This window comes from Macadamia integrifolia, chromosome 12 (assembly GCF_013358625.1).
Source record: "Macadamia integrifolia cultivar HAES 741 chromosome 12, SCU_Mint_v3, whole genome shotgun sequence".
Lineage (NCBI taxonomy): Eukaryota > Viridiplantae > Streptophyta > Magnoliopsida > Proteales > Proteaceae > Macadamia > Macadamia integrifolia.
In genome coordinates, this window is record NC_056568.1 from 22,564,410 (window position 1) to 22,589,249 (window position 24,840).

A 24,840-nucleotide genomic window follows, 5' to 3' on the forward strand; every position below is an offset into this window, starting at 1 on the left:
ATTTACAATTGGAGGTGAGCAAAGGCTATGTTTCTTAAACTTTCACCAAACCCAAGTAAAACCCTTGATTTGGGTAGAGTTCCTTGAGATCTTGTAAATCCCCCTTGAAATGATAAATCTAATGTTTGATAGATGGTCTATGTGTTGATTTTGAAGGATTTGAAGAGGTTTTTACAAGGTTGGAGAAGCATTGGTGATTTCTTGAGCTAAGAAGTGATTTTTGGGGTTTTGAAAGAGTTCTTGAGCAAAGAAGGTAAGATGGCTTTTCAATCCTTAAATATAACTTAGATTTAGGTTAGAATCATCTTATGAGACCTTGAATGTGTGGAAAATGGGTTTGGAAAAGCCCCATTCGTTTTTCCAAATGCTGGGGAAAATTTCAAGGAAAATGGCATTTTTTCGCCCTCTCAGGTGGGCCAAGACCAGTGGGCCAAACGGCCCGCTTGAGGGCACCCACCTGAGAGGGCAGGCCTTTGGGGCCAACCGGTGGGCCCCGACTGGTGGGCCGATCGATTGGCCAACTTGCCCGTCGGTCCTAACCGACCCTCGGCCCCCACCGACAGGCTGACCGGCGGCTTGACCTGCCCACCGATCAGGATCAGTGGGTCAAGACTGGTGGGCCAACCCGCCCACCTGTGAAGACTGGTGGGCCGTGACTGGGGGCTGTCCGACCCACCCAAGAGGCCCCCAACGTGATTTTTGTGTCCGAATGGAGCCAAAACGAACATTCGACCTTCTTTTATGATTCTAAACATGATTTTGTCATCAAATCTTGTTAGTTTTGACCCCAAAGTGGCGAAGTGCTAACCCCCTTCCCTTATGATAGGTTCACCGAATTTTACGTTTCTCGCATCGGATCTCACCCGTACTGGGCGTGAGTCTTTGTACACTACAGGTAAGTGGGGAGAGGACGTTTGGCCTTATTTTAAGGCTTGTTTGGCATTCATTCAAATGTATCTAGACTAGCCATGTCATCATGCAAATTATATGTAGTTTAGCCATCCTCATATTATTATGACATGTGTGTTGTTTTTACTTTCTAAATGTCAAATGATGATGTGCTTATGTGATGAATGATGGAATTATTGTGTATGATGCATTAATAGACTAGATGTCGTAGTCGGCTTGGAAACAAGTGCATTGGTGGCCCGTGGAATGGGATGCGGTGGCACTATGCAATCATACTATATTATATAGGAGCATGCGGTTTAGGATTATCATCTTCCCGTGCTACGACCCTTCCCAACAGGGGTTGAGGTGTTGGGTTACCATTTGGGGGAAAGCAGTGGTCGCGGTTGTCGGGTCACTGTGGCGGTTAGACATACGCCCGGCTGGTCATTAGGACAGTCGGCAACCTCGGTGGTATATTCAAGAAGACCAATCGTATTGCTTTTAAATTGCTGGAGTCAGCACCTTTATTTTATTTCATTTACTTTTATGTTGAGAGCCGGTAGTCGGCATGCTTTACTTTTTTGAGTACTCACGGTGGGCCTTCTCCCACAGCCCTATGGGCGTATCGCAGGATGGAGTTCGCGGCTCGTACTCGGAGTATACGCTCACTGTGATTGTAGTAGCACTAAACCAAAGACTTAGTAATGTTGTTTAAGTGGATGTGATTTAAAATGAATTGCATAGCATATAGTGCATATGGTTGTGATTATTGTGTGGACTGTTGTGTGGTCCTTCTTTTCACTTACTGAGCTAGTGATCTCATCCCACGTGTACACCTCTTTTAGATGATTCTGGAGATTACCCGCCTGAAGATCAAGGGTCGGGCCCCACAGTTGAGTTTCCCGACGAGGATTGGTGGGTCCCCGAGGAGTGTGAGCACGGCACGGATTACTTGTGCGAGGGCTGTGCTGCAGGACCGCAGTATTGACGCCGTGCAGGGTTATACTTCTTAATTCTTTTGTTGACCCCTTTTTGTGTACTTGATATATGAATTGTTATTCTTTTTGTGTAAATATCATGCCTGCGGACCCACAGGTAATTATCTATATACTACAATTTGGGTATCAAGTATATTGGGGGTATTTACAGGTAAATTAAGTCTTCCGCTGAACTGTTAAACGTTTCTCTTAGATGTGTGTATGCTGTGGTTGGGTACTGTATCAGATGATTCTGGCAGGTTTGGGTTAACCGAGGTTAACCCGGTCACCGGTCCGGTTCTGTGTGAACAGGGTGTGACAAACCGTCACTTGGGTTAATCCACCTTAAACTTCAAAATCTCTCAGCCAACTGGGTTTCCTGATGCTTCTCTTAGGCCTAGAATCTTCAATGTTATCATTCCCATGTGCTTATCCTTCTTACTTGTATCATTTCCTCTGCCATTGAAAAACACCTTGTCCTCAAGGTGGATAGATGGATGTTATTTCTTGAATTCAGCAGCATCCTCCCAAGAAGCTTCTTCTAAGGGTAAATTTTTCCACTGTACTAGCCATTGGGGAATCCATGACCCTTGTCTTCGAACTTTTCTTTCTCCAACAATGGCTAATGGTTCGAACTTAGGGTGGTTGTCCACACTATCAGTAGGTAATTCAAGTGCTTCTGCAGAAGTGGTAGGGTGCCCTTTGAATGGTTTAAGCATGGATACGTGGAAGATAGGATGAATCTTAGAACCTGCAGGGAGTTGTAATTTATATGCTGCAGATCCAATTTTTTTCAAGATTTGAAAAGGGGCAAAAATTATCTTACTGAGTTTGTTTGAGGATCTTTTGGCTACTGTTATTTGTCTATAAGGCTGCAACCTCACCAACACCGAGTCTCCCACTTGTAGTTGAATTTCAGTTTTGTGTAGATCAGCCTTTGCTTTCATTTTAGATTGGGCAGTGTGTAAGTGTATCCTGAATTGCTGTAATATCTCAGACCTGGTACTTAAGTCTTGATCTAGTGCTTCCAATTTGGTACTACCTCTACAGTATGCTAGTATAGAAGGAGGTGGTCGTCCAAAAATAGCTTCAAAAGGTGTCATCCCAATAGAAGAATGGAAAGCAGTATTATAATAGAATTCAGCCCAACTTAGATACTTAAACCAGTGGTTAGGTTGATCCGCTACAAATGCTCTGAGATATTGTTCAAGACATCGATTGACAACTTCAGATTGCCCGTCTGTTTGAGGGTGATAGGCTGAGCTCATTCTCAATTCTGTCCCTTGCAACTTAAAGAGTTCTTGCCAAAACTGACTTAGGAAAATAGCATCCCTATCACTCACAACAGATCTTGGAAAACCATGTGTTTTGCATACTATGTCCATAAAAGCAGCTGCTACTTTACTGGCGTTATAATGTTTTTGTAAAGAACCGAAATGGGCAAATTTTGAAAATCTATCAACCACCACTAAGATGACTATGAACCCATTTGATGAAGGTAAATGAGTAATGAAATCCATGCTAATATCTTCCCAAACCTGTTCTGGAGTAGGCAAAGGTTGTAATAAACCAAATGGTGGTGCAGTACTGCTCTTGATTTGCTGACAGGGAAGATATTGTTGTATGAATTTTTGCACATCTTGCTTCATTCCCTTCCAATAGAAATTTGCAGCCAATCTAACATAAGCTCTATGTATTCCAGCATGACCACCTGTAGGTGTTGAGTGAAATTCCCTGATTAGCGTGGGCTTGAGTTCAGATTGAGTTCCCAAGAACAGTTTTCCTTTATAGTATATGAAATTGTCCCTCATTGACCATTGTGCAAATTGTTGTGGCTGAGCTGAAATATTTTCCATCAATTTTGTGATTTCTGGATCCCTCTCATTCTCTTGCTTCAATTGATCCAAAAACTCAAAAATTGGGACTGAAATAGCCATGAAGCTTGGTTGGGTAGTGGTAAGAATATGCATTCTAGACAGCGCATTAGCAACAGTGTTTTCCTTCCCTGGTTTATATGCAATTTCATACTTGTAACCTAGAAGCTTTGACAAGTAATATTGTTGAGCAGGAGTTTGTATTACTTGGTCCATCAAACCTCTCAAGCTCTTTTGGTCAGTTTTGATGTAAAATTTACTTCCCAACAAATATTGTCTATACTTTGCTACGGCTGAAGTGATGGCATGTAATTCCCTAATGTAGGTAGATTCTCTTTGCATCTTGGGATATAACTTCTTGCTGAAAAAGGCAATGGGATGACCATATTGCTGCAACACAGCACCGATACCCATCCCTGATGCATGTCTCCACTGTAAATGGTTGACTAAAATTAGGAAGAGCTAATACTAGTGCCTCAGTCATGGCTTTCTTCAACATTTCAAATGCCTCTTGGGCTTGATGGCTCCATGAAAACCCTTCCTTCTTCAATAAATCAGTAAGGGGGGCTGCTATAGATGCATAACCTTTAATAAATCTTCGATAATATCCTGTAAGACCTAAAAATCCCCTCAACTGTTTCTGGTTTGTTGGTTCAGACCAGTTGATCATAGCCTCCACTTTGGTGTTATCAGGTTCTACTCCAAGAGCAGATATTACATGGCCTAAATATTCAATGGATGATTGAGCAAAAGTGCATTTACTCAACTTAGCAAATAAGGAATGTATCTTTAAGCATTGGAGAACACCCTGCAAGTGTGCTACATGATCTGTCAAACACTTGCTATAAACTAGGATGTCATCAAAGAATATGATAACAAACTTCCTCAACAATTGTTGAAAAATTTGATTCATGGTAGACTGAATGGTGGATGGGGCATTAGTGAGGCGAAAAGGCATCACTAAAAATTCATAATGCCCATGATGTGTCCGAAAGGCTGTTTTAGGAACATCATCTGTGTGCATTCTTACTTGATGGTAGCCCGCCCTTAAATCCAACGTGGAAAAAATAGTTGCCCCATGTAACTCATCTAGTAATTCATCCACAGTAGGAATAGGAAATGTGTCTTTTATTGTGACAGCATTAAGGCCTCTGTGATCAACACAAAATCTCCAACTTCCATTCTTCTTTTTTACCAAAAGTACAGGTGAACTATAAGGGCTTGTGCTAGGCTATATGACCCCAACATTTAGCATTTCCTCTACTAGTTTCTCTATCTCATTTTTCTGGAAATGAGGGTATCTGTAAGGTTTAATATTTACTGGTTTAGCCCCTGGTTCCAACAAAAGTCTGTGGTCTGTAGGTCTAGAAGGAGGGAGTGTAGATGGTTCTGAAAATACCTCTTGGTACTGCTGCAGAATTGTTTGGATGGCAGGATCCAAACTTGTTTGTAGTGAATCTTGTTGATACTAATGATCACTCACTGTTGTATAGGCCATTAATATGAAACATGATGCTATTCCTCCATTATCAGCTAGCCGCTTTAGCTGATTAATTGTAATGTAATCAGGTTGTCTCTTGATCCCCTTGTAAAAGAATTTTTCTGCTTTGCCATTGGAATTCCATAGTGAGCTTTGCATAATCTGTTGTAATTGGTCCCAACATTTGTAACCATTGAACTCCTAGAATAACATCGGCTCCTTGTAAGGATATGATGAAGAAATCTGTAGAGAAGATGTGCTGCTGCAATGATAGTGTAACGTCTTTGCACATCCCCATGCAAAAGAGGTACTCTCCATTCCCAACTTGGACCTTAAAATGTTTAGAAGGGGTAATAGTGAGTCCAAGGAAATTTGCAAATCTTTCTTGGATGAAATTATGGGTACTTCCCCCATCTATCAGTATCTGCACCCTCTGGTTTTTAATGAAGCATTGCAATCTCAAAGTCTTAGGTGCAGAATGACCCATTAAAGCATGCAAGCTTATGGCAGGACTTGGGTCATTGAAATCATAGCAACCAATAGATTCTTCAATATCATCTATAGGTTGTAATGCGTCACTGCCGTCCCCTTCTAATAACAATAGAGCCATTTGGTTCTTACATTTATGCCCAGGGTGGTATTTTTCCTCACAATTGAAACATAAACCCTTTTCCCTCTTTTGTTGAATCTCAGCTGGTGAGAGCCTTTTAATGGGAAGTTTGTTAAGTGTACCTGTAATGGATGGAAATAAAGGCTTTGGACCCAGAATAGAGCTTTGAATCCTAGGTTTTGGCACCCAATTTCTTCCACCAAGCTTAATTTCATTCAATCTGTCTTCTTGTAACCTTGCAAGCCCTATGGCCTGATGCAAACTAACAGGTTGGTGAGCTATTACTTCCCTTCTAATTTCTGATTTAAGGCCTGATATGAAGCAACTTTTCAAGAATGGTTCTGACAATCCATAAACTCTACTAGATAATTCCTCAAACTGAGTTTGGTATTCAATAATAGACTTCGATTGTGTCAATTTGGTAAGTGCACCTTGTGGGTCATCATAAGCAGAAGGTCCAAAACGAAATTTGAGAGCAATCTCAAATTCAGCCCATGTTCTTAATTGTCTATTGTGAAACATCCATGGAAACCAACTAGATGCTGGACCTTCAATATGAAACGATACCATTGTGAGCTTTTGATTCTCTGGTGTTTGATGAAATGAAAAAAATTGACTAACCTTGAAGAGCCAAGCAGTTGGATCTCCTCCACTGAATCGAGGAAAATGTAATTTGATTGCTTTGAAAGGAGATGCTGAAGAGGATACTTGTTGCATGTCTCCAGATATGGGGGGTGGACTCTACTCCAGGTTGTGAGATGAGGACCCTCTGGTAGCTTCAAATTCAATGGATAATCTATCCAATTTCTGATGCATTGGAACCAAGATTGCCATGAATTCGTCTCGCATCTGCTTTTGCATATTGGTCATCTGTGCAGAAATCTTTTCTAGGGTTAGCTCCGACTGTCTACCTCGAGTTCTGTCAGCCATGCTAGTCAGCTCAATGAAGGCACCAAATGATACAACTCAAGCCTACTCTGTTCTTGATTCGAGTTCAAGAACTGAAAACTCCAGAAGTTTCATAGATATGAAGAAGAAGAAGACGAAGATGAAGAAGAAAGAAGCAAAAGAGATGATTTTTCATTCCGCCTAAAGAGGTTACACTTAGCTATTTAAAGGCTTAACTGTATTCTGTTACAACACAACAGAATTAGTTACAAATCAATCAATTAACCCAACTAATTAACCCCTTTTCTAACTAACCGTCACTTGGGTTAATCCACCTTAACCTTCAAAAACTCTCAGCCATATGGGTTTCACTTGGGTTAATCCACCTTAACCTTCAAAATCTCTCAGCCATGTGGGTTTCTGATGCTTCTCTTAGGCCTAGAATCTTCAATATTATCATTCCCATGTGCTTTACCCTTCTTACTTGTATCCCATAGACATCTAAGGAGTCTCACACGTCTCCTGTGCTCGGAATTCAAATTCCTAAAGTCTACAGAATAGTGTAAAAAAGATGTGAAAGTGACACAAGTCAATACAAGAACTTTAAATTTCATTTACTTACGGAATTAAAAACGCTAATATGATTACAAAAATGATTAAATGATCGTACATTTTAAAAATATTCAAAAGTTTCAAAAACGACCAAACAATCGTGTACATCAACAAAAAAAAAAATAAAGCAAGAGAAAAAAGCTAGGCTCGTCAGGGTCCTTTGAAGCCTTAGACCTCTACTCCCTCTTGCCATTCTTCTCTGACTTGCACTTCTGCTTACTTCTGAATGGGATGTTGTATCATCACCTTCAACGGTAGCCTCTCAGCTCCCTCTAACAACAGCCGATGTGCTCACATTGATTTACTCCACTAGTTTTCGAATCATGACTACCATCCCTCAATGTCCTACCTCGTAACATCCAATTCAGCTTTTTGCAAAACAAGAAAGTTACAGGGGAATTACCCTGGCACAACGAGCTGCCATCTCTTTCCCTGATAGGTAGTCATATCCATCAAAGATTGATTGGAGATCATCATATTTGCTACCCTGAATCTGTGAAGCAAAGAAAATTGGTTAGAACAATACAAACAAGCAAAGAAAACCAAAGACTTATTACATAAGAATATGGGGTGGGCACCCCAGTCAGAGGCAGTCTAAGAAGAGGGATGTCAATACGAACAACCCTATCCCAAAAAACCCAACCAAGAAACCTTGGGAGGACAACTCCAGGTAGCCACATGTCACCCTGGGGAGCGATCTGAGTCCTAATGCCACTCATAGGTCTTTCAGTAGACATTGTAGATGTGGCTTGAGACAACGCACCAGTAATAGCAGAGGTCGGAGGAATCCTCTCATGGTGGTCCTGGCAATCAAACAAGTAAAACAATGAATAAAGAAAATTAAAAAACAAAAAGCAAAATCACTTACCTTCCGGCCCTCAAGAGTGACGTGGAGGCACACACTCTCTATAACCATAAACTCTCAGTATTGGTTATAGGAATTCCGCTCATAGAATTCCATGGCCATGTAGCCTGTCATCTCATCAGTGTTACGATCGAAGGACTAAATCTTGGGATGCAGCATATGTCATGGAAGAACTTATGGCACCAAAGAATATCCACCTGCCTCACACTAGTGAGCCACTCATCGCCCAGTTACCAAGCAAGCCCAGATGGCCCATGTAATAACACCCTCGAAAAGTTGAGGCGGGGTGCAATCCCCAAATCTTGGCCTGCTAACAGGGAAGCCTATGGCGACCAACTCACCTATACAAGTCAAAAACAAACGAGATCAGAACATGAACAAACAAATATGCAAGAAAGTAAGAGACAATGAAAAGGACTTACGTCAGATCTAGAGAGCCAGTTCACCAGCTCCCTAAGTTCAGAAATCAAGCAGATAGGCTTGCGACGCTCATAGTTGCCACAACCATCTCCTTGGGTTAGGGAAAAAGTCATGGCTGGTATCCTTGAGTGTGGGCTCATGGAAGGGCAAATACTCAAAGCACCAACACTGCAATACAAACAACAAATTAAGGCATAAAAATAATCAAAATCAATGCAATGAGCTACAAATACATGAATATACCTCTGGGACATACCACATTCCAGTGATGCAGTGTCTTTTGGCCATAGCTAGGGCATCCATACTACTGAGGAGGTAAGCGTAAGATCTAGGCTGATTGAGTTGCTACTATTGCTGAAGAGGGAGTTCCCCAGAGTATACATCAAAAAGCTATGTGTCAGTTGGTCGTACGTGGAGGCTGCCTAAGCATCGGTCACCTTGATCGTTGGGTTCTCCCAATGCTTGCAGAACCATCTCACCAATGGCTTTGAAGTGTCGGGACACTCCCCAATGAGGGTCTTTAAAGTCTCATGGTCCCGTCCTCTCGGAAAGCCCGTGATCGACATCCCTCTAAACTGTAGACCCGTGCATAGGCTAAAGTCAGATGGGGTGATGGTCATCTCCACACAAGTGAAATAGAAGGTGTGGGTAGACGGCCACTACCGCTCCATCAAGATTTGGTATAGATTGAGATCACAGTTGTGCACCTACAACTATGATATATCCTCAAAACCTATGTCCTTGATGCATTTCTAGACAACTGAACACAGGTTGTCTTACAACTAGAGCACATAATCCACTGACCCGTACTTCTTCATGTGGTCAAATTTCTGCAAATTACAGATATATACAAAGCAATTCAAAAGCAAACCATTCAATACAAAGCCATTCAAAATATAGTGCAATTAGACATAGAGAAATTCATGATAACGACCCATACTTCTTCAAAGTTCTATGCATTCTACAAAGCACAAATCATAAGACCTACGCATGAGGTTGCAGATGTGGGAAGTCATGTTCTTCAAATGCTTCCCCATATACCATCGAGTGCTCTCTTGGTGGTTATGCTCGTCTTCGCTCCAGCGGCCATCGCCAAACAAGGCCGCCATGCCCTCAGAGCTCAATCGGGAAGTAGGTTGTGCCTTAGGTGTCACCTCTCATACAATGGGCTATGCCTTAGGGATATTGATGGCACCCCCATATGGTCTAAGTCTCCTGGTAGAAGGATTCACCTCAACCGCTGGTTACTTTCCCTTATACTTAGGTGCCATGTTTCTCAGTCACAAGGAATTCTAGGTTTTATAGGTTCAACAAGGAAGAAAAGGAAGAAGAAGATAAGGAGAAGAGAAGGAGTGGAATAGGTTGAGTAAAAACCCTAAGTCCACTCTTTTACACCTACACTTGCCCCAAATATCTTCAAAATCCCCCATATATTTCACACTTTGAGTCCCCTAATCAAGGGATAAAATCATGCTCCTAGGATGGGAAGAAGCAAGAACACAAGGCAATGAAGGATAACCTTCCAAATCAACTCCAAACCCAAGGAATCTTGGAAAATCTCATGCAAAGAAGCAAGGAGGTATTCTCTAGAGCTCAAAAGACCAAGGAGGAGGGGAAAAATGAGTTCAAAACCCCTCTTAGCCCCACTTAAACACACACAAACTCAAAGGTCAGCTGTAGAACTAATGCTATATGCGCATGTCCGATGGCCCATGCGATATGGCCGATGTCGATTGAAGCTTGGCATACACCAACCAAATGCAGTTAATTTCAAAAAAGAAAAAAAGAATGAAAAAATGGGTGCACATGCTTCCCATAAACTCAATGGGCCCTGTAACATGGATAAATTGGACAATTCTCCCAATGTGGTAGGAGTAATTCTTGTACTCCCCATTAGAGAACAACAAGCAATGACAAATGCTTGCTCCTAGTGAATCACATTCAACCAAGTACCGGAAGAACTTAAAATGAATGCAATCCATATCCCCATTAAAGTAGTCACAACCCCTACACCAAGCAGTTGTCAAATTCAATCCCTAGTGAAGATACCAACACGATAGCAATTACAACTCAAGTAGCCCTAGCAACAGTGGCATAAGAAATCAAACCCCATATTCCAACCTTCAATTGGAGGATTTATACAGGTATGCCCCATTTACAATTACAAAACCTAGGGTTCTAAAGTTGATACAGATGCCAAAGGGAAATTTTTAAACACCAAACAAAACCCTAGGTTTCAAAGCCGATATGGTTGCCGATGGAAATTTTAAAATTTTTTTAAGAAATTCTAAGGCTTCGAAGCCACAAGGCTACCATTAGGGATTTTTTTACGTTATCTCCAAGACCTCTAGGTTTTCAAACAATGCTCCCAAATTTTTTGAACCCCACTTGATTTTGAGTTTGATGACGTTTTAATCAATATTGTGTTATTTTTTATATTTTACCATGTTTTACATCAGTACTTCTGAGCACGGTATCGAAAATTTTTTCTCATCCAATGAAGTGTCCTGTCTGAGAATCACTTCTTTGAATTTTTTTTATTATTTCACAGCCTCAGTCAAAGTGGGCATTCGGTAGATACCACATCTTGTCACCCTTGGAAGGGTTGAGAATCCCTTGACATGTGAAGGGACCATGTATTTACGGTTGAGATCTTCTCTCAGTCTTAAAAATTTTATTTTTGCTTTCATTATGGAATTGGATGATTAATAAATGGATCAAAAATATTTTCAAAATGGTTAATGGATTTAACCTTCTTAGAATTGATCGTGACCACCCAATGACACCTCGATCGTCCTAAATTGAGTTAAAACCCCAATTGGACCACAACCCCTTGAGTCAACTCAAGCCAGAGTTGTACAGACTCAAGACGATTCCAGATGCACTTTGACCGACGCCATTTGCATCTAGGTCAACATTGGCTAATTGGCAACTATATCATCCAAAGATCATATTGTGCTGACTATTGCGATTTTGTAGGGATTTGGTCAATATTTGACCATATCTCGTCACAATCTTATAATTGCTACTCAAGACATATACCTAGATACACACTAAGACCCTAAGACACCTAGAAGACTCTAGAAAACACCTATGACAAATGTGTTAATTGCCTACCCCCTATAGGAATATACCCTTTCCATAGATAGACTCCATTGTAGACATCCAATTTTGTAACCCTCCCTTGGCAATGATGATTTATAGGACGTGAATGAGGCCTAAACTTTCTATCAGAGGAGAATTCATCCTTTCAAACTGACTTGGACCTAACAATAGCCTAAAGCCTTAATCCAGCCTAGCTGAAACCCTAATAGGACTTGAAACCCTAATCCGGCTCTTTAAACAACCAAATTATGCCCCATCTCGTGGCACCCGACATGGTTATGATATATATTGACGAATCAAATCTAAGTACTCACCAATTGAGAGGGAACAACATGAACAAAGATTGTCAGATATTCCGAGGGTGCAATCGTATGAGTCTTTTGAGAATCTTGAACTATTCTGAACTGAAAATGGGCTCAAAACTGTACGATTGGATAGTGCTCAGAAAGAAGATCTTGAAGATATATGGTATTTAAAAATTGGACCAACAAATCTCCTAGAATCACACATGAAAGTCAAAACCCCTATTAGGGTAGACTAGGCCTTTTTTGTCAAAGATTCCTAATAGGCCCGCCAATTTCTTGAACAGACCCGTCAAATTTTCAGAAGGATTTTTGCCCACAGTACGTCATACCCTGAAAGTGTACTGCTAATCAGGCAGCCACGGGTTGGGATTAGTCAATGCCTCACCCCCTCCTAACAAGGGGTTTGTAGCACTTGGGTGGTGATAATCCTAACCCACAAGTTCTATATAATGTAATACAATCATCCACCAATCACATCACATACAAATAAATGTCGGGCACCTACTAGTGTCCCGTCTTACCTTTCTTTCCTTTTCCAGCTTCCAGCTTCACCAGGTCAGTAACAAAATAATAATAGTAATATACACATAGCAAGATGCATGAGATACAAGCAGAATTAAAATATACACTCTGTGAAATAAGTCAAGGCACACACTCAACTATTTTTCAACTTTTTGCATGTCGGTTTCCCAACTCAAAGTCACATCGTCACCACTATTTATGTTTCCTAAGTACATATAATATTCAAATAAATTATTTAAATAAAATCCTACTTCAGCTTATCCCATTAAGTACAACCTCAGTTTCCACTACACAGTCTGGGTTTCTCAATACTTCACCAATAGTGTCATCTGTTGGGAATATACTAGTGGATTCCACACTTGGACAGTGTATCCCCTTGTCACACTAGCAATCAACCAAATTTTATAGTCAAGTTTGACACAACTCCCCTTCCCCTAGGTCTTGTTTCTGCTGTAACATGTGGTCACAGACGCTAATAGGGTAGACAGAGCCCACTGCCCTTCACAGCAACCCAATGGGGGCACTGAAACCCAAATCAGTAGGTGGGCTGGTCAGCCATCGGTTGACCGATTGAACCTGCCAGTTCCCCCTTATTCTGCAGAATTCGATTCTGCCACTGCTGTACTATATAGTGTTAAGTCTATTTAGGATTCTTTCACTATTCCAAAGTCCCATTTATGTATATTAAGCCTAAGTACATAGGGGAACCTTCCTACTGACCCATTTTTGGGTTCGAATTGATTGCACGCAAGGCTGGTGTAACCAATTTTGCTGAAATTCTGCAATTAATTGAGAACTTAAGAAATTCTGCAAAATTAGAGTATTTCCCCTGCTCTTACCACTGATTTAAGTTGTGATATAATTGGTACAAACCTAATTTGAGTATTCCAGTCTCTATTAGGCTCACAACAGAATTTCTAAGGGAAGAATTGATTAAACCATAAGAATATAAGCTAAAACAATTCCCTGTTCTAGGGCTTGGGCAATATCTTACTCAATTAACCTTAACCCAGTTCCAGTTTCATCTATTGCTATTGAAATGGTAGGGGCCCTAGGTTCCAGCGTTTACTGGGATGAATTTCCGGTAAATTGGATCCCAGAATCCCTATCAAAATCGGGGCTTCCTCTACTGGTTAGTAATCCCACTTATAGGGATTCCCTGGCAATCCTCGATTGGGCTAAACCCTAAACCCTACCTATCCAGTTGATGAAATTACCCTAAAATCCCTATTGATATGGACAATAACAATTACCTATGGACAGTGCTGGTCCAACAACCTCAAGTGTAGGAGTTCTTTCTCTACTTCTTCTTCCTTCCTTTCCTTTTCCTTTCTTCTTCTTCTCCTCTTCTCTTTCTTCTTTCTCTTACTATTTGCAGCAAACGAATTAAGGGTGAGAATTATGCCCTAAATTCCCTTATATAGGGCTGTCCAAAAAGACCTAAGGGTCTATTTGGCTAGCCCTTCCTAAGTCACCTCCTATAGCTAGTGTAGGTTATTCTTTTATAATTTAACTTAGACAACTCTGATCCCTGAGGTAAATGATGAATTAGAATCATCAAACACGCCTCTATACATGGTGTAAGCATAAGCAACTGAACTGTAGAGATGTAGGCCCCAACAGAACAAACCCTAAAAATTTTGCATTCTGTCAGTGAAACTGGCTGGCTGGTTTGTACCTACCAATTTGCAGCATTTTTGGCCCAGTAGGGACTGTGCTAGGGTCAATGGTGTCTTAGTTAATTATTTAAAGTTTTTACCTGTTGGCTCATCTTTCCTGATAAGCTTTCCAGTGATATTGACACGCTGAGCATGGACAGGTGGGGTCATTCTTGCCTTCTTAACACTCCACTACTGCCAAATGCTGCCTTTCTCTCTTCTGCCATTTTGCCTGAACACAGGGTAGGGGTGAAATCAGTTTAGGGTGTTACATCTACCTAGGGACTAAACTTTTTTTCCATAGAGCTAGATCAAGGAACTTCTTACAAATTGTTAAAAGGGTTCAATCAAAGCTGGGATTGTGGAAAGAAAATTTGCTTTCCTATGTGGGCAGAGTTGTCCTCATTCAATCTGCTCTCCCATCAATCCCATCTTATGTAATGTCGTGTTTTGCCCTACCTAAACAAATCTGCAAGAAATTGGATTCAATTTACTTACATTTCTGGATTGGGGAACCCAGTGCTTCAAATAAATCTCACCTCATTGGCTGGCATAAACTTTGTAAAACAAAGACTTTGGGTGATTTGGGTATTAGAACTTCTCAAATCCAAAATCAAGCTCTCCATCTTAAATTAGGCAGGAGAGTGTTAACTAAAAAGGATCTATCATCTAAATATTTTTCCAAAATGTTCTATATTCCATAATGATGCCTTGAAAAAGGCTAGATCCATTTCGAGGCGCAATATTGTAAGTCTTCTCCCTATTCTTCAAAAAATAGTTTTTAAAAAGATAGGGAATAGCCAAAATACTCGTTTTTTTGGGAAGATCATTGGATACCTTCTTTAAGAACCAGCTCGACCTTCGATCTTCTACACAGATAAATCCCTCCTTCTCCCACCCCCGTAAGTGATTTCACCTTTCATAATACCTAGAATATTAATTTTTTTAGCTGCCATGCTCCCTCCCCACATGGTCCTTCTAATTCAGCAAATTCAAATTTCCCATCTTCATGATGTTTGGAACTGTACACTCTAAAACAGGAATATTCACAACCAAATTGGCTACAACTTTCTTACATACTCATAATTATACTAACATATCTGGCTTATCAAACAGGTGTACATGCTTATCACTTTGCTGTCATTGGTCGAGGTTTCTATGGAAACTCAACTTACATCCAAAATTTAAAGTATTTATATGGAGAGTGGCTCATGGAGGGGTTCCTACTCCTTGGGAAATGGATGGACATAGATCCTACTAGTGGATTATGTCATGACAAACATGAATCCATCTTACATATCTTTCTATATTATGAGTTTACTAAAAGGATCTAGGCTGGTTGCCCGTTGGGCTTCAGGCTTGAAGCTATTGAGAATATGCCGTTCTCAATAGTGTTAGTATTTTTTTTTCAATCCATTCCTATTGATAATGTCTCGGACTTTTTTATTTATATTATCACTACTTGTTATTACACCTGGACCCATAGGAATGTTGTGGTTTTCAAATACATCACATTGGTATCATATATTCCGCTAATAGATGAATTAAAATAGCAAGCAATGTTGAATTACCAAGCCAGGTGACCTCAAATCCAATTTTCCCCCATTCCCATGATATTTCCCAAATGGACCCTATCGACTATATTTTGTGTAGGAGTCAGTGATCAGACTCGTACTATTTTTGCTTGGGTTTATTGTTTAACAAATGACAAAAAACTTCACTTTAATTAGTACTGATTATAATATGACAAGAAACACAGATGAAGCATACTTATGAGGGCTGCTCCTGTGCTTGAAGAAGGCAATGGAGAACGGTTAGAAGCGACGGGTTGTAGGGACTGATTCTCCCATTCTGCAAGATTTCTTGACTAATTATAGCGGGAAAAAAATTTCTCTCCATAACATACCTCTTTTTTTGGATATTCAACATTTTTTTTTTTTGCTATGTTTTCAAGTATCTGAAACTATTTGGTACATTGGTGGTTCTCAATAAGAGAACATCAATTCCCTCCCCCATGGCCTTTCGTACCATAAATTCTCTTCTTATTTTAATTTTATAATTTTTCTTTTTCGTATAAAAAAAAATATTTTAAAAACTGTTTAAAAGAGAACATCAATTACCTCCTTTTTAATTTTTTTTCCAATTCGATTCTTTCTCAAATATTTCTTCTTCCTTGGTCCTAGCCTAAAAGCAAATGGAATCCCTCTGCCCAATGTATGAATTATTCTCACATGTTCTAGTGTTTTTACAATGTAGATAGATAATTTCACAAAAAAAAATCTGGTGTCCCAATGATGCAGGCTTAACCAGCACTTCAGATAGAGACTGCAATGACACAATAGTGAGCCTTTTTGTTTTCTATTATTTAAAAATCCCCTCTTTTTTCAAATGGGATTTTTCTATTGACACCCTCAAAGGCATCAAATAATTTGTAAGCTTCTTTTAGTTTCTTTCAAATATGGTTACAACTATCATTTCTTTAATTCACTCGAGAAAATGTGATAATACAGATACTACAAATGACGATGGTAAAAGAAAATCTCAAATAAAAGACTCGTTCACCACTAACTTCTTTATTAATAATAATAATAAATTGGCAATCAAAGAAAAGGTTTCATATTTTAAATACAACTATATCAATTTTTGAAAAATTATCACCACATAAAGATGTGTTCATACAAAATGATTATTTTCTGTCTTTAAATTTAACCCTAAAATTTTAATACAACTTAATTTAGGCTCTCTTTTGTATGAATTATATTTGTATTTATCTTAGCTATTTCTACTTTTTCAGATGTTTGGTATGATTTATGATCCCTATTTATATTTATTATAAACTAAAATAAATCACAAACTCCACAAATCATTTATTTTCATTTGTTCAGCATTATGATTTGAAATCCAAGCATAGTTGTTGAAATGCTTCCTTACCATGCATCAAGTGTTTGATGAAATGCGTCAACCAAGGTTGGTGTAGTGGATTGCAATCTTGTGAGCTTACCTGTAGAAATTAGGAGGAAGTGAGGCCATTGAGACACTCCATCTCTCATTCTTACCTTGCAGAAATCATTGAAGTTGCCTCGCTTAATTCTATTTTGGAGTTTGAGGTAACAGCCAACAAACATTTCAGTTTGTTGAAAGATTCTTGCATGAAAAAATCATGCAGCCATGTTCATGGGGCAAAAATTCAGTTTTCCTGGTGATTCTGACTGGAGATTCTACATCGACATCACAATGTATATGAACCAATGCAACTCCCCAGAACATGCAGGCGTGTGTGTTCTCTTCTAAAACAACTTTTTATTTAATCCATAGTGACATGGAAAGCATGGTCATAGTCTTTTTCATTATTGATAATTTTTTAGTCCCACAAGTCTTTTCCTTAATCAATACCACATTTTCAAGGGGATAGAGGAGGGATAAATAACCAACTATTTAGGTCAGCAGAAAACTAGATTCATGTATACTTGCCTATTCACTTTACCACCCAGGCAAACACATGCATAGAAAATCATACAATTCTCACATCAATTTGTTAGCCTCAATGGGTCAGAAGACTCAGACAAAAGAGTAGTGAATACATTATATGATTTTCCAATAGAATACCAAAATAGGATGGTTGGGAAACTAAATAGACAAACATTTAGGAATCTTCATTTCCTGATAGCCTATATGTCAAGATATTTATCTCCCTACTAACAAAATCTACTCATCAAATATGAGAGATTCAGAAAAACTTGATTTTGATTAATGAAAATTTCTAAAAAATTATAAATTAAATAAAAGACTTGTCTTCCATCACAGTTTAAAGATTAAATTAAAAAAAAAAAAGGAACTTTTAAAATTTCATAGGTGTTGCTTTTTAAGAACAAAGTATGTGAAAACTAATAGAAACAGAGCACTCAGAATGAAAAGGACTAAATTATTTTTAACAATTTCATAGATCTTTCGATCTCATCAGTTAAATTTCTCCTCATTGTGCCGACTCGAAAATATGATTACCCAGAATCCAAAATGGATAAAATAAAAACAGAATGAACAGATTTGTAAAACCAAAAAAAAAAAAATATATATATATATATATAGCGAGTGAGTATTCAGAATGAGTAGGAGGATTTTTATCCAGTCATGAAATATATCGGTAGATTTTTAAGATCTTCATCACCATAATCACTCGCGTAAAACTCCAAAATAAAAATAAATAAATAAATAAATAATTGAAGAGCTGGGAAAAGCCATCAGAAAACATTGGATTATTACATCAATATCGACACAATAATGTCTCAGATGACCGTCGTGAGAAATTAATCCAATCGATCTCATCACCTGGTTTTCTTTTTTAACACAAAACACAACATTAAGAGAGAGAGATTAAATCAGATCCATCTCCTTACCTCGACATCGTCTCTGGCAGTCTTCCCTCAGGTAGCGAGAAGGAGGGGGCGTGAGAGCTGATGAATTTTAGGGTTTTCGCAGGGACCGACCTTTAAATAGGAAGGGGGTGTGGGGGGAAGGTTACGAAATGACATTTATACCCTTGGTAGGACACTTTAATATTGAATTTGGCTTTTTTTCGACATGGACAATTATAACCTTACCGCTCTTTCTGAATTACTAAATTAGACTATTTTAATCTGTTTCTACCGTCCGCGACTCTTCACAAGACTAGGCTAAACCGCTCCACACTTGACGAAATTTACCTCTTTCTTTTTTTTTTTCCTGGTAGACGAAATTTGCCAATTCAAGAAGGACAATTTAAAACCAAAATTGGAAGTTGCAAGGTGCAACCTAGGTTGCAAGTATGGCCTAGTGAACAAAAGCTCACTCAAGTCTACTCGGAGCCTGCTAGTGCTTGAGCTCAGTTCACATTCTCTGCAGCCATTGCAACAATGCAGCGAGAATTCGGCAATTGGACACATTTTGATACACATCTCAAGGGGCAATCAGTCACCAGATGCTCACTACACCGATGCAGTGGCTACAAAGGATGTAGAGGCTGCTTGAGCCGACATGTGGATTGAGCATGGGCTGACATTTCAATTGGACTGACTGAGGCCTTGGTCTATGTCTAGCTTGTGTATATATATATATATATATATATACACACATCTACATTAACATATATAAATATAAAATTTTAAGGGAAGGGTTTGTTGCCAGCCATGTGGCCCCTACATCAGTATATGGTCCAATGAGAGGGTTCACATGAGCATACAACCAATAGGGTAGGGGTGTCAATCGGTCGGGCCTAACTATGTCCTCGGACCATGACCTACCCATATAAGGAATGAGTCAATCTTGGTCTATGTCATGTTGGGCTCGATCAGGTTTCGAGATTCAATCAAGCTTCTCCTAAATCCTAATCGGGCTAATGGGGTCTTAAACAGAGTAATGTACCAATAAAGCCTCAAACGAGCCTTAAACGATCTTTACTTTTTTTAGATTTAAGATCCTTTAATTTATTTTGTTAAATATCAACAATTTTGAAAAGATATTACACTTAAATAATTTTTAAAAATATCAATGTATACCTTATTCTATCCCAAAAAAATCAATATACCTATATAAACGGTCTGGCTAAACATGTTGGTCCAAGTCAGGTCGGTCAAGAGGCCCATCGGGCTTACCCCTTGCACCGTGTACTACCCTATTTGTAAATGGGTAGGGCTTAGGCGCGACATGTTTATTAATCGGGCTGATCTAGGTTGGGCCACAAACATGTCAGACTTAGTCGGGCCTACCGATGCAAGCTTGGAATTGACACCCCTACAGTAGGGGCGGGGTGATTATTCCCCTCCTTGTTGGTTGGCACGACGGGATAGAATTGGACAACATTCTTTTTCCCATCATTTTATATAATTACATAATACGTAGAGGTTTTTATGATCATTTAGGGTTAGCTAGGCCCAACTAGAGTCGATCAGGGGTGGATTGGGTTTGGTTGAGCTCCATAGAGTTGGGCCTACACCAATTTAAGGAGAGACTTAAGGTTAAGCTGAGGTTCTAAAAAATCTGGTTCAACTTGGCCAGCCAATGGGATCCATAGCTACAGTGATTCTATTTTCAAGCTTTGAGGCTTAAAAAGACCCATGGCTATTGGCTATTGGCTATTAGCTATTGGTTGAAAGCGCTTGTTGACGTGTATAAAAAATAGGGAGGGGGTGGAGAGGTGGTCCTCATGGAGAAGCAACACAAAAATAAAGGGAAATGGTTCCCTACCCACATTTAATGACACACTCGGTTTGCTCCTACCTCATTCCTTTTTTGTTTTTTCTAGGTAATATACCTCATTCCTTCATGATATATGATGATATGCAAATTTTATCCTTCTAATAACTTATCAAAAGGTTTTGTAAGTTTTAGATGTCAAATGCTAAGAAATCTCTAGGTGAGAAATGGTTGTTGGCCCCATAATATTCAAATATGACTCCTTCTTGTATATTGGAAAGGGAGAGGAACCACAAAATAATTAAAGGCAATAATATGATGAATGAAGTGTTGCTTCATATGTAATAAGGTTTTTCTCTCATGTTTCCTACATTTCTAATTGTCACCAAAAGATATTTTGGTTTGCTGTCTAATAGCTTGATTTTAGATGCACAAAAATTTTGAACTTTTTCCATATTTTGGGGGAGGGGGGATGGGTTAATGGGATGCAAGTTCTCCTCTAGGGATATTATCAATTTTTTTTAGTTTCTAGTAATTAGTTTCTCAGAGCAACATTGAAGTTCAGAATTATGGTTGTCAAGGCATATGGCGACCCAAGACAGAGGATGGTAACAAATCCAGGGCGTTGCCTAGGCAACCAAGGCGACAGTCCAGGCTGCCGCCTGAATGCCTAGATGACGCATTGAAAGCTATGTTTAGAATAGTACGACATAAATACGACTTGATCAATTGTAAATGGGAACCTAAGCAATCTTAATTGGATTTAACTGAGACAAGTCAATTGATACCAAGGACATCTCTGGTATTTGAAAAAGCTAAAGAATTCTCTCTTTGTTTGGCCCTAGTGGAAACAATGGGCTCAAAAAATAGTATAATGTCATGTGAAATTAAAAATTTTATGAAATGAAAACAAATGAGAACTAACATACGACAACAACAACAAACTCAGTCTTATCCCAATTTAATGGCTCGGCTACATGGATCCGAGCAAAAACAAAAAGACAACAACAAAGGAAAAATTAAAGTGAAAGGAAGAAAACCCAACAATAGCAAGTCATGAGAATCTTGTAGACCTAACTACCACGATCAATTATTTCTCTTATCAGCCATATTTGCATCTCAGAATCTCTTTCAATCTCATTGGTCTCACCTCTCTAACCCCCCAAAAAAGAAATTAATAATAATAATAAAAAGGGAAAAATAAAGGAATGCTAGCAGGATACAAAGGTATTAGGAATGCTAGCATCTATTGGCCATTTGATTAGATAGATCAAATCTATGCCATTGATTAAATATAGTGTGTATGTATGTATCTATGACGCTCTTGCAGCTCATTTCCTTCCCCTTCTTCTTCCTCTTTGTCTTTGTCTCTTGCGCTACCTCCCTTACCCCATCTGGTTCCAGTTTCGATTCCGGTTCTAGTAGCACAAAACCCTTGCAAGTCCTTCCTACAACTAACATCTGGTAATAGCTTTACTTTGATGGGATTATGCTCCACTCTGTAATAGCTTCTATTCCTCACCAAATAAGCAATTACTGAGATCCATCATCATCATTAATACAGGAGTGGTACGTTGATGTTGGTGGGTTTGAGTTGGGTCTATGCTTTCATGGAATGGAAGTGAACAAAAATGGATTTCTGGCTAGAGTATCTAGCAACTAGTTGGGGGTTAATTAAGCTACAAATACTACAAAAAGTTTAGGTCACTTCACGGTGACCTGAATTGATCGAAACTAATCTTTTAACTAAAAGTTCGCTTCACGGGATTAATCAGTTTCACTGATGACTCACAAATCACTCCTCTCATGAGTCCTCAACCCCACCACCGCCACTGCTCATCCTGTATATCATCGGTCCTTGCTATCCATCACACAAAATGAATCCAGAAATGGATTTTGTGGCATGGATCTGTCTTCAACAGCCTTCCAATCCGACTAGATCTGCCACTGGCCTCATCCGCCAGATCGTCGCTTCTGAGGGAGCTTCCACCCTATACCGTGGCTTGGGCCCCCCAAAGAACATACAGACACCTGCAATTGTGTTTTCAACCCCAAAGAACATACGAACACCTGCAAAATTTTAGCCCAAAAGGAAAAGGAAGGCATCTGTTTGCATAAAGACTAATGTGTTTTCAACCTAGTAGATATTATATTGTATTTATAAAATTAGCAAAATAAATAATTTAAGCCGATAGTGGGGAAGATGAAGTCGGATCGGAGCAGAATTGAGTCGGATCTAAGCTGAGCGAGACAGAGGAGAAAGGACCTGAAACCTGAAATCGAGGGCGGGGAGGGAGATCCATCGTAGGGCAGGGAGAGGGAGAGAGGCGGAAAAGAGATGCAGCCGTTTCACCAGTCATCGATCACCGATCAGTTGCAAATGGTAGCGGGAAGAGGGGAGAGAAAATGTATAGCAGAAGTGGATTGAAACTTTGCAGATCTTCTCTCCATCCAACGGTTTAATTCAAGTTGATCAAATCTTACGGTCAAAATCTTGCTAGCATTCCTAATTCCATTGTATCCCGCTAGCATGCCCAACCCTCTCCCTAATAATAATGTTGAATTTTCAAACCCCAGTCTACTTTTTTAACACAATTTGAACTTCAATGATAGTTTAAAGAAGGGAAGAGATGAGGGAGAACAAGAAAATCCCAAAATATTGATAAAGGTAGAACCCATTGTACGATTTATTTTCTTATGTCCCAATTGATCATTGATTGGGTTCCATTATAGAAACCCAATATTTGATTTGATTGTCAACTAACTTGTTTCTATTAAGAATACCCACCATATTAGTTTGGTTACAAATAGGGAAGATTGCTCTCTAATTGATTGGCCTACCTTAATGGGAGATGGGCATTGTGTTATTAAAGGAGACTAGGTCTCCCCTTGTATGGTTAGGTACTAATCTCACCCATTAGAGAAGTGCATTGAAAAAATACTAAGTGGAGAAACCTATCTCCATGGAAGAAGAAAGAATGTTGATCATTCGTGAAAGGACAACATCAATGGTTATGTCAAGCTTTGCTGGAAATAACACGTTATCGATGGTATGTCGTTTCCCCTCTTGTATTGAAATGGTTCATAGTGTATTGGCAAGATCCTTATTATGATTTAGGAATTATGATATTATAAATTCCATCATCCATTGCACTAAAATTAATTTATGCAAAGTTAAAGCAGCAACAATAATCCACAAAAGGAAATTCAAAGTGGTCACCTTGAGGAGGGCAAGATCTCATCCTCAAAGATGCAGTTTCCATTTCTTTCTATAAACTCTAACAAGTTGCGAAAGAGAGCAATGTACAAAATACCATGTTCCACTATTAAAATCCACTTGCTTCAATTGTTAAAATATTTCTTGGAAAATCAAGTCCTATAAGATTATTTCAATTTGACTGGTTCCTTCACCGAACGGTTTGTAATGTCACAGGCAATTTACATTTTAAGAACTCGGATTAAAGAGTTGTGTCCAAATAACCATTGATTTGTTTACAATTCTTTAACCAGGAACAATTATGAGTTAGAACCATTATCTGAATGGTTTGATTCACTATTCGCACAGATCATTTGGTATGCATTTTTTTAATAGATTTTGATTTACCATTATAGCATCGACCGATGATTCTCCTTATCTGTTTTCTATACCCCGACCTTGGTCCAACAGATATGACATCGTAACATCAATTGATGGCTCTGGTCAGTTGAAGAAACCGACCATTCGTGGTCGTCTTTTATGAGGCCAACCTTTGATCTCATAAGGAGTTGTACCCCAAGTAAGCCTTATACCCTGTCCCCATGTGTGGTGTCAATCATCCATGTGAGACCTAGATCTTGTTCTTGATCATAAGACAGTGACATCCATAACTGTAATACCCCGCTTCTTAAACCCGGTCTGATTTTGCGGTTGAACCGGTTTAACCATGCAAGAACCGAGCCAGAGGAAATTAGAGCAGGTTCCTTATGGGCTATGATGGCACGGGTGACCTTAAACACCGGCTGGCCCGACAAGTCTGAGCCAGTGCCAGAAGAGACGGGAGTGCCCAAACCGTGTACGTGCACCTACCATAAGGCTATGTACGGATAAAACAGGTATTAGATCCGTATTTTAAGGTATATACGTATGCTACATCGTATGCTTAGGGTGGGGTTCGCGCTGAGGTCCGAACCAGGTCAAAATCCCAAGTTTTGGCTCTCAGGTGGGTAGGACAGGTGGGTACACCCACCCACCTGAGTGACCCATCCAAGACTATTCACTTAATTAGGAATGGTATATAAGGCTTTATGATTTTCTTTTCTTTCAATTTATTACCCTCGTACGTTGGTGAGAAAAGTAAAGAGGAGAGAGAAAAAGAAAGGGAAGAAGAAAGGAAGAGAAGGAAGAGGAAGAAAAGGGGGATTTCAGCGGCGCCGAAGCTCGGTCTTCCCATTCCGGTGCCGGGAGAGTGATCTTCAACTCTAGATC

The 24,840-nt window shown here is 39.4% G+C and overlaps 1 long non-coding RNA gene and 3 other non-coding genes across 14 annotated transcripts; all 4 read right to left on the reverse strand.

Annotated features, from left to right (window-relative positions):
• Positions 1–7,346: 7,346 nt before the first annotated feature.
• LOC122057742 lies at positions 7,347–18,699 on the reverse strand. 11 transcript variants are annotated; one of them, XR_006133611.1, is made up of 7 exons: positions 18,602–18,699; positions 17,139–17,208; positions 14,535–14,676; positions 8,861–14,439; positions 8,620–8,785; positions 8,096–8,538; positions 7,347–7,825 (listed from the first exon to the last, which is right to left on the reverse strand). It is a non-coding gene; the product is annotated as an uncharacterized LOC122057742 (long non-coding RNA). The 11 variants fall into 11 exon arrangements; XR_006133615.1 differs by having other exon boundaries at positions 8,861–9,447; positions 14,309–14,676; XR_006133616.1 differs by having other exon boundaries at positions 8,861–9,447; positions 13,803–14,676.
• On the reverse strand, positions 18,103–18,193 carry LOC122058491. The gene has a single exon (XR_006133790.1). It is a non-coding gene; the product is annotated as a small nucleolar RNA Z162 (small nucleolar RNA).
• On the reverse strand, positions 18,305–18,377 carry LOC122058554. The gene has a single exon (XR_006133844.1). It is a non-coding gene; the product is annotated as a small nucleolar RNA Z105 (small nucleolar RNA).
• LOC122058490 lies at positions 18,441–18,540 on the reverse strand. The gene has a single exon (XR_006133789.1). It is a non-coding gene; the product is annotated as a small nucleolar RNA Z161/Z228 (small nucleolar RNA).
• Positions 18,700–24,840: the final 6,141 nt, after the last annotated feature.